This window comes from Notolepis coatsorum (assembly GCF_963971535.1).
Source record: "Notolepis coatsorum genome assembly, chromosome: 6".
Taxonomy (NCBI): domain Eukaryota; kingdom Metazoa; phylum Chordata; class Actinopteri; order Aulopiformes; family Paralepididae; genus Notolepis; species Notolepis coatsorum.
The window spans coordinates 73,224,897-73,235,835 of NC_140170.1; the positions used below are offsets into that span (position 1 = coordinate 73,224,897).

A 10,939-nucleotide genomic window follows, 5' to 3' on the forward strand; every position below is an offset into this window, starting at 1 on the left:
TATTCTCAATAAACTCCAATATGTCCAAAACTCTGCTGCCCGCATGCTCACCTCCACCCGTCGCTCTGATCACATCACCCCTGTCCTCCACGACCTCCACTGGCTTCCAATCAAATACAGGATACATTTTAAAATACTACTCATCACATTTAAAGCCCTCAACAACCTTGCCCCTCCCTACCTGTCCGACCTCCTCCACCGTCACACGCCCACCCGTCGCCTTAGGTCTGCAGATGCCAACCTCCTAACACCTCCCACGACCAAGCTCCGGACCTGGGGCGACAGGGCCTTTGCTGCTGCTGCCCCCTCCCTCTGGAATGCCCTCCCCAGCCATATCCATGATGCAAACACCCTGACATCTTTTAAATCAGCCCTCAAAACCCACCTTTTCAATCTTGCTTTTGACCTCTAATTCTGTCGGTTTTATTTTATTTTGTCATGTATTATTTTTGTTCTGTTTTGTTCTGTTTTTTTGTTTTGCCATAGTTTGTCTCTCCTGCCCATGTGAAGCGTCTTTGAGCACCTGGAAAAGCGCTATATAAAATAGATGTATTATTATTATTATTATTATTATTCTACTCGCGTCGGTTCCTCCCTGCCGAGAGGAACTATGACATCGGCAATCGGGAGCTGCTGGCGGTTGTGGCTGCCTTGGAGGAGTGGCGTCATTGGCTAGAGGGGGCCGAGGAGCCGTTTACCATTTGGACGGACCACAAGAACCTGACGTACATCCGTGCTTCCAAGCGCCTCAACGGCCGGCAGGCAAGATGGGCCAGCTTCCTCAGTCGGTTCGACTTCTCGCTGACGTTTCGCCCTGGTTCCCGCAACACGAAGGCCGACTCCCTGTCCCGGTTACACTCCAAGGGGGCTCCAACCACTGAGGACCCGACTCCCATCCTCCCGGAGGCCAGGGTGGTAGGAGTCGTCACCTTGGGCATCGAGGGGGTGGTAAGGCGTGCCCTACGCTTCCATCGCGCTCCAGGCAATGTACCGGTTCATCGTCTCTTCGTCCCCGACTCAGTCCGGTCCCGGGTCCTCCAGTGGGGCCATACCAGCCGGTTCGCCTGCCACCCGGGCGTTCATCGCACGTTCTCCTTCCTGGCTCGTCGATTCTGGTGGCCCACCATGAGGAACGACGTCAAGGAGTTCGTACTGGCCTGCGCGGTCTGCGCCCGCAGCAAGGCCTCCCACCAGGCACCCTCCGGGCTATTACAGCCGCTTCCCATTCCGAGCCGTCCTTGGTCACATGTGGCGCTGGACTTCGTCACAGGTCTTCCCTCCTCCCAGGGGAACACGTGCCTTCTGACCGTGGTGGATCGGTTCAGCAAGGGGGTTCACCTCGTGGCCCTTCCCAAACTTCCCTCGGCGGCCGAGACGGCGGACCTCCTGACACACCACGTGTTTTGCCTCCATGGTTTTCCCCAGGACGTCGTCTCGGACCGGGGGCCCCAGTTCACTTCCCAGGTATGGCGGGCTTTTTGCAAGGGATTGGGGGCAACGGTCAGTCTTTCCTCTGGTTATCATCACCAGACTAACGGACAAACGGAGAGGATGAACCAGAGCGTGGAGTCTGCTCTTTGGTGTGTGGCTGCCGAGAGACCAGCTTCTTAGAGCCGTTTCCTTCCCTGGGTCGAGTACTCCATCAACTTCATGGTCAGTTCCGCCACCGGCCTCTCACCCTTTGAGGTATCCCTGGGCTACCAACCCCCTCTTTTCCCTGCACAGGAGACGGAGGTGGCAGTTCCCTCCGTGCAGGACCACCTCGACCGGTGCCGTCGGGTCTGGGAGATCGCCAGGACCGCGCTGCTCCGGTCATCAGAGCGCGCCTGTCATGGGGCTGACCGGCGCCGGGTTCCTGCGCCGACGTACCACCCTGGGCAGAGGGTGTGGCTTTCCGCGAGGGACCTCCCACTTCGGTCCTCGGCCAAGAAACTTTTTTTTTTTTAAACTTTGGCCATTCCGCTGGCTCTTTTTTTGCGTTTATCGCATTTACTCTGGTCAAGAATGACCGACAGAAACAGGCTGAAGGGGTACAGATGGGGGGGAAGACACTCTGGGAAAGGCACGGCTGCAGTCCGGGATTCGAACTCGCTAAACCCCAGATCCGTGACGAGCACGGTTGTCCCCGGCGCCGAAATAGCGCTCGAGGTACGCGGTGAGCTACTGGAGCTCCCCACTCGGCCAAGAAACTTAACCCCCGGTTCGTCTGACCTTTCGAGGTTCTGAAGGTACTCAGTCCGGCGGCGGTGCGTCTTAAGCTTCCTGCGTCCATGCACATTCACCCCGTTTTCCATGTGTCCCGGGTTAAGCCTGTCTCTCTCAGTCCCCTGATGCCTCCTGCTCCGGATCCACCTCCTCCCAAGATGGTGGACGGTCACCCCCAGTGGCAGGTCCGCCGGTTGATGGGCGTTCGACGGCGGGGTTGGGGGTTCCAGTACCTGGTGGACTGGGAGGGTTACGGCCCGGAGGAACGGAGCTGGGTCTCCTGCCAGCTCATCGTGGATCCCGGCCTGATCACCGACTTCCATCGTGCCCATCCGGGCGAGCCGGGTCGGCCTGGTCGCCGGGTGGCTCCCGTGGAGGGGGGGGTACTGTGAGGTTTTGTCCGCTGCCCACCCACTCGCTCCGTTCCTTTAAGGTATTTTGTTAATTAATTGCATTCCGCGCCTCACGCTCCTTTCCTGTAAGATGCCGTTTGATTGGTGCTCTCCCAACCACACGCTTCTGGAGCAATGATCAATTTCATCCCGCAGCTGTCACAGCTTGTCATTAAGCGCCCCGTGGCTTTAAATACCCTGATCTCCCTAATATCGATGTTGGATCGTTTTGAATATTCCCTGCATCTGCCTTTCTTTCCCGTTCGCTGTCTGTTGCTCTCCAGGACTCTCGTGAAGTATCCCTTGGAGAACCTGATTCCCCGTACGAAGCTACGCCTCATTTATCTGCCCGCTTTACGCGTTGCGCTTTGGTGAGTTTTTGAAACAGTCTTTTTGGATCACCAGTTTTTTGTGTGTTTGTGAAACACCGAAGAGATCCCGTTTTTGTTATACTGTTCTCACCTATTTTTTGTTGTTGGATTTACTCTTTGGATTACCGTATTGTTTTTTCTCTGGACTCTGCTAACTGTGTGTATCACACCGAAGATCAAGTCACTTGGATATTAATTTGGATCAGTCACCTCTCTGTTATCTGTTGTGCGCTGAGCTAACTGGGATTCTCTCTCTCCCTCCGTGTTCCATCTGGAGTGTATGCTGGGGGGATCTGCAGAGCGGCTCAGACGTCACAAGCAAATTCCTCACCAACACCGTCTGGGAGAATCTGCAGAGCCGCAAGACATTCTTCACATGCCAGATTCCCTGTTTGTTCTGTTTTCCACCTAATTCAATCTTGTGACTCTGAGAATAAACACGCCCTTGTTTTTGGCTAACTCTGAAAACAACTCTCTCTGTGCCGTTGCGTTTGGGGTCGGTTACAAACCATAACAGTTTTAGTTTATTTATTTAGCACAATCTTTTTTTAAAGCAACAGTGCTAGGAGGGAACGATGCCCAAAGGGCTTGTACAAAGTTCCACTCCCATCCCATTGTCCATAAACATAATATGAACGAAATACATGTAAACATGGTCTAGAAAATAAACTCAAAACAAGATCAGAGACATATGTCAGACACTATAGCGAAAAAATGGAAGATTGACACGAGCCAATAACAAGAACAATTTATATATATTTTTTTTAAGTACAAGAAGGTAAAAGAGAGGAGAATAACATGAACAGTATATAATGAAGAAAAAGAACAAGCAGCCATAGATGTGAATGAATGAATGAAAACTTTATTTAACAGATTGCAGAATGTGTACAATACAGTACGGCTCAATACACACAATTGTTAAGGGGATGCAGACCAGAGAAAGACATTTGTCTTGTTTACATCAGGGTCCCCCATTTTCAATTCATATCGACATTTATGACATACACAACATACATGACATTTATGGCATAGGGACATACAGGTATTTGTAACACTGATTCACATGAGTAACTTAATATGTTGATGATTTATGATGAAATTAAATTAGATTTTAGTTGTTTTTTAAATATAGATAATATAGATATTGTTCAAAGAGGTGTGTTTTTAGTCGACGGCAGAAGATTGGGCGGGTTTCAGCTGTCCTAACTAACTGTGGTGGGAAGTTCGTTCCACCATTGTGGAGCGAGGACAGAAGATAGCTTTACTTTCTCCTGAAGGATCTATGTGTGTGGGGGGGGGGGGTCAGGAGGAGATAAGGGCCACATACTTGATGTTGAAACAGGTTTGTGACATTGCTTGTTAGGGAAGAGTTTTGTGTCTAAAAACAGGTGATATCTGTGGTTGGAAAAGCTGTTGTTTAATTGAAACCTATAGGATTCTGACTTCAGTTTAACTGAACTATTACCTTCTGTGTAGAAGTCTTTATTTGTCATGCAGATTAACACACACACACACACACACACACACACACACACACACACACACACACACACACACACACACACACACACACACACACACACACACGTGCAAGATAAGATAAGCAGACAGAAAGGCGATTCAGAGGGTCATAAAGTCAGCACAGAGACTCATCGGCTGCCCGCTCCCCTCCCGGAAGGACATATACAATTCCCGCTGCCTCAACAGAGCAAAAAAAACATTACAAAGGACAGCTCACACCCTGGCTTCCACCTGTTCAACCTGTTGCCATCGGACAGGTGTTACAGGTGCATCGGAGCCAGAACGAACAGGCTCAGAGACAGTTTCTTCCCCAGAGCCATCACCACCCTGAACTATTTTGTATATTGTACAGGACTGTAACATTGTCTAATCTATGTCTAGTACAATCTAATCTAATCTAATCTAATAAAATATTCATTTATTGATCCCCTTGGGGAAATTCAGGCATCATAGCAGCATGGGGGAAGGGGAGGTACAGGTACATGGTATAGTAGAGGACATAATACAGGTAATACAATTATAGTACAGTAGCAGAGTAAATATTTAAATAGGCAGTGTAAACAATATAACAATATAATCAACTCTGAGTATACGCATATGAGCAAGTAGGCAGTGTAAGTCAAGGTGCAGATGAGGGTCTGTATGCCCTATCAGTTATATTTGTATTACAATAAATATGGTTACAATAGACACTATAATCTCAATATATACTATGAGTAAGTAAGTATACAGTATACACAGGTGCGGTATGCATGAGGTATGTATGGCGTGATATACGTTATACGTTGTCCGTTTAGGTGGGAGTCAGACACACTCAGTGACATCCTAGTAGTTCTCGTGTTCTCCTGTTGTTAGTCCTCCGGCTGCTGGCAGCGGTCCCTGCCCACTGTTGTGGAGCCTGATGGCCGCTGGTACGAAGGACTGGCCGAGGCGGTTGGTTGAGTGTCAGGGGGGGTATGAGTCTGTGCTTCTCATCTTGACTAGCTCATCGTAGAGGGGGTGGGGGGGATTCTCCACGATTGCGGCCAGTTCCCACCACGAGCGACACACAGGAACGCACACACACACACATGCATTGGGTCACCGATGAAATGTCTCTCTGCGCTTGACCCAACCTGTCGTCCTTCCCCCCAAGGGCAGATGGGAGCAGACATGGGTTGTGGCGTGGGACCGCGCCCGGGAACCAATCCAAGTGCTCCTGTCCGTCTTCGTCAGGGACACGACAACGTTAGCGATCTGTTCTGCATGTTTTTCCACTGGGTTTATCTTATTGGGAAGGGGAAACCCTTGCGAGCACGGGGAGAACATGCAAATTCCACACAGAAAGGCCCGGGGGATACCCCACCTGGGTACCATGGCAACGCGGCAACCTGGTCCCCAAGCGGGAATCGAACCCAGGACATGTGTTAACCACTACACCACCGTGCTGCCTGTATATGGATCACAGTCTATGCGGTTTTAGTTTACTTCTGTGTGATATGACACCTTCATATACATGGTTCTAATACACCTCACACCAAATATTCCACTTCCTATACCCCTAGGCTCTGTTACGTATGTTGAAGTTCAAGTTCAAATATATATGTACATGTACATTACAGTTAAATTCTTGGTAAAAGAAAGTAAAAAGAATAAGGTCCAAAAAACACTATACAATATACAAACTAAAGTACAAAATGAAGTACAAATGCAAGCAATGAGGTACAAAATGAAAACTTTAAAAGAAAAATGCTAAAACTAGGTATGGATGTAGTGCAAATCTTTTTGTAATAAATAGATAAAATGTTTAAAGTGTCTAAAGTGAATGTTGAAGGTGAGTGTTTGTTTAAAGTGAGTGTGTGGATGTGGATGTGTGTGCAAGGAATGTAGATCGATGGGTTAGTGTTGCATAGTCATTGGGCATACTGATAGAAGCTCCTTTTGAGTCTCTCTGTCTCTCTCTGAACATTGAACTCTGTTGCCTTACTCAATTTATACCTACCTACTGCTTTCACTGCAATCATAATAATCATAACTACCTACCTCATACTATAGTCTACCCATATAACTCTGTATGATAGCATGTACAATAGTGCTGTATATACTGTGTATATCCACATTTATATTTACATTATTCTGCTCAATATTCATTATCAACAATTGTAAACATTTACCGCAGGCCGGACACGGACGCCAAAAGGGCCGGAAGTGGCCCATGGGCCGTAATAATTGCCCAGGTCTGTTCTAGAACATTGGTCATGACATCATACGGTGACATCACCACAATTGTTCCAGAATGTTCGATGTTCTAGAATGTTCGGCTATGACATCATCACAAATGTTCCAGATGTTCGGGCGGAACTACAATAGTTCCGTGGGTGAATTATGTACCATTACAATCACTACAACATATCCCTACCTACTCTAGTTACCCTGCTGGCCAGTATGACTTACTACCATTACCTGTAGTATCACTGTACATAACCTGATTAGCACTATTACTCAGTAGCACTGATTTATACCCAGTTTAATCGCCTGTACATTGCATATTACTATTGCACTTTACTGTTACATTTGCACTCGATGGATGCCAAATTTCCTTTCGTTGTACTGTACTTGCATGTGCTGTAATGAAAATACATTTGAATTGAATCTAATTTAATTAGGAAGCCAGTGCATTTTCTTCCGGCTGCTCCCTTCAGTCTTTACTGCAGCTGTTAAGGAAAATGAATGCCTTGCAGAAAAACTCCCCCTCTCAGCTATTTTATTGTGACTACATTTCCCAGGGAGGACTCCGAGTGGCGATTGAATATGACGTCATTTAACATTATAAATAACACCCTATTTCTTCGTCACATCCTCTTTCTGTTGGTCTCCTTGCTTTGAGGTAAGCTTGGAAATTGACCGCCAATCGAATCCACATTAATCTACAATATTCGAAAACCATCTGTGTTGTCTAATAACATTTACCCGTTCTCCTTCCATAGACTCCTCTCCACAAGATGAGAGCCAAGGTGAGTGAACCTCAGAACAGCTACATTATTTGGCCTGCATGTTCTTCCTGTTCTGACTCAACAATACGTCGTTGCTGCCTGTACATCTAACGGCATTTAGCTAACACCCCGTTCAAGGGACGCGTGGTCCCTCTTGCACGCATCACTTCTGTTTGTTAATATTGCTTCGCAAATATCGGCATTTAAGTGCAAACATGTATTTTTAAATGTCTTCCTTTTATTGTCCTCTGGTCACGTTAACGTTTCCCGAAGTCATGGCTAGCAGTTTCAGTGGCATGGCTAATATCTTACCAAGCTAATGTGTAGCTCCAGGCTAATATCTAGACCCAGACACTCATTCCCCTTGTTTTTGCATTTTTTAAGCATGCAGTACATCCCCACCAACTGTTAAGCTAAGATTTACCCTGTCGGGGGGGGGGGGGGGTGCACGCCATGTTACTAATGCAGGTGGACAAAAAGGCCCAATTGCTCCTACTGGGATGAGATGCATGTTTCTTTTCTTCAATTTCTTGACCTTTTTTCTTTTTTCTCGTAGTGGAGGAAGAAGCGTATGCGCAGGTAAGAATTGACCCCACATCCTATTGTAACGTATTTCAGTCATGCATAATCACATGGTTGGCTCCTGGTGACTTTGTCTAAAACATTTATGTGAAATCACTGATTTGCCACTGACTGCATTGTTTTGGAATTGTTTTAGGCTTTCTAGACAAAACAAAAATCCCTTTACTACAAAAATATATGAAATTGCATTGATAAAGTTAGGACTGTAAACTCAATCCCTCAGGGATCTGAGTTCAGCGGGTCATTTACTGTTGGGTGTTCATAGAATTATTTTACTCCACGCCATCGATATTGCTCTATGCCACCATTCTTACTATCGTTTAATCACAACCTGCTAGTTGCGTTACACGCGCCTTTTAGCTGTCAAGATGTCTGCGGTGGGATAAAAGCCGCATGGCATTACATGTTTTCTATGCAGTGCAGAAGCTGGTGTTATAAATGGATCGGCTTCTAAATAAGATTCACCCACAAGTCACTTGGCACTGGTGTATTTCTTTCACATGTATAACCTTTTTTAAGTAGGATAAATTAAATGATAGCTCACTGCAATATAGGTCCTGAAATTAAGTGTTGAGGGCATGTACTGCTATTTTGTGTTCTCAACTTCACTTATCTTAGTACTTGTGAATTAGTCATTTATCTTGCACAATCCATGTTATGCCTCATGTTAGCTCAAGCTAGTTGGCTACAGACCTATTGGTATGTCAAAGGGCTTAAGCTCCTGTTATGGCTCGCAGGAATGTACTTCACCAGGCACACAAACTTATTTAACTCTGATTGTACAGCCGGGAGTGTAAGCCCAGTGACTTTACATTAGGTCTGTGGCCAACTAGCTTGAGCTAGTATGAGGAACGGCATGCATTTTACAAAGAGGATTTGACCATAAACCTTGACTAGAAAATGAACAAGCGACTCCTACAAGTCGGTTGGTGCGCCTGCGCAGTAGAATCAGGAAGTGTCGGGGGCAGCGTGAGCCTCCCACGCGTTACTCCTCGACACTGAGAGATCGAGCTGCGCAGGTGAAAAGATGCGACTGCTGTTACCTCAAGTACCGGAGGGGACTTGTGCTATGTATGACTTAGTCCACATTGCAGCCGGCTTGTGGGAGGCAAGAAACAGCGTTCGTGACAGGGGAGGGTTGAATTGGATGATACGAAATTGGGATGGGAGAAAATATGGAAAAATGGGAGAAAAAGTGGATAAAAAAAAAAACATTGACTAGAAAATTTTCCCTTTAAGCAATCAAGATTAATGAATTCGGAGAAGATGCCAGGTTTTATATCTAAATCAAGTCTCGGTAAAAAAACAACTACTTGACAATTCATGGATTCGATTCTAAGTATTGTCTTAATACAGCTAAAGTACAACCAATTATTTTGGCATCCAACCAGAGTGCAAATGTAATATACAATGTACAGCTTATTAAAATTGGTATAACATATAAATTTGTATCGAGTAATAGTGCTAATCCAATATAGTTGTAGTATTTAAGGAATATGTATAAATCTTTTCTACAGATGTGTAAAGGATTTTATTATGTACACAGGATAGCGGGTTAAGATGAAAGCTAATATTGGAATTGTCTGAAATGATTCTAACGTAAGTCTTAACATTCATTCACAGGCTGAAGCGTAAGAGGAGGAAGATGAGGCAGAGGTCCAAGTAAACGACCCCTCCTCCCCGGCAGTGGTGATCCTGGCCACACCTTCCTGATGACCTGAGCCTGCAGCCCATGGTGTGACTCTCTGGCAGTGTCGACCCTTGTGATGTACTGAAGGATCATCTCTGGATGCTCACTACTTGACTCTTCACATGGCAGCTTGCTGTCAGTCTGGACTAGACGACTGGATCTGTTCTTCACATCAGAACTACTACTTGCTTTGTTAAAAGACCCTAATAAAACCAACTAAACTTTCTCACATATAAGAGTCGTCATTGATGGTATAATGGCTTTTGCTGCAATTTCCCAATCTCTGAATAATGCAATTGTTGCATGAGATCGATTTTAGTATAGCACAAACATACGGCACTGACATTTGCCCAATATAGACTTAAAAGTGTCGGGTACCTAACTAGTATAGTAACTAAGTGAAAAGCTAAGAATTTATCTGCAGTGGGATGAAGAATTTAAAATGTGTTTGGTGGCTAGGGGAACTAGAGCACCTTCCAAATGGAATCTTGTCAAACAAGCTGAAGGAGGCAAATCATAGTTGTCTGGTTTCACTGGCCATGTTATGATCCGTCCTTGTTGATTGGCTACTATTGCTACAAATAAAGGCTGGAATTGCTGTCTAGGCTTTCAGACAACTTTCAATTGATCTGTTTTAGTACAGAAATTTACTATAGGAGGTATTGAGCAGCCGATCTCTTGACGTTGGCCTGCTATAGCCACAACAGCTGGTGAATCTTTACCCTCATGGAATTTTGATTCTCGACATGGGAAGTAGGAATATGTTCACAAATGTGTCCCTGTGTTTACAGTGGGGGAAATGACTACCCAGTAAACGGGCAGAAAGGTGACATAAACCAGTCTTGGAAAGTAGTTAATCTGTAAGATGCCTGATTATTAAATAAAATGGAATATTGAAATCTAGGCATAATTAAATTCTTGATTAATTTCACTATTGCTTAATTTTGGGCAAACATTTCTAAAGTAACTTAACATCTGTAGATTGTATTTGAGGTATTAACAGTTTTCTTTTCGAATCTGATTAAATCCGTCTGTCACCAACAAAGCTGAGACTAGAAGCTCTCAATACATTGCCGCCTATTCAGTTATCTCTTAAAGCTAGAAATCGGAGAAACCATCACTGGGATGTAAATTGTTACCTGCTTCATAGACGATGAAAGGGGCTATTGTTTTGAAGCCATACAATGTGAGGTTTTCATTCTGGTT

General features: G+C 45.5%; 1 long non-coding RNA gene across 1 annotated transcript; it reads left to right on the plus strand.

Moving 5' to 3' along the window:
• The first annotated feature begins 7,283 nt into the window (after window positions 1–7,283).
• On the plus strand, window positions 7,284–9,959 carry LOC311230235. Its single transcript, XR_014619784.1, has 4 exons — window positions 7,284–7,355; window positions 7,456–7,482; window positions 8,018–8,040; window positions 9,667–9,959. It is a non-coding gene; the product is annotated as an uncharacterized lncRNA (long non-coding RNA).
• Window positions 9,960–10,939: the final 980 nt, after the last annotated feature.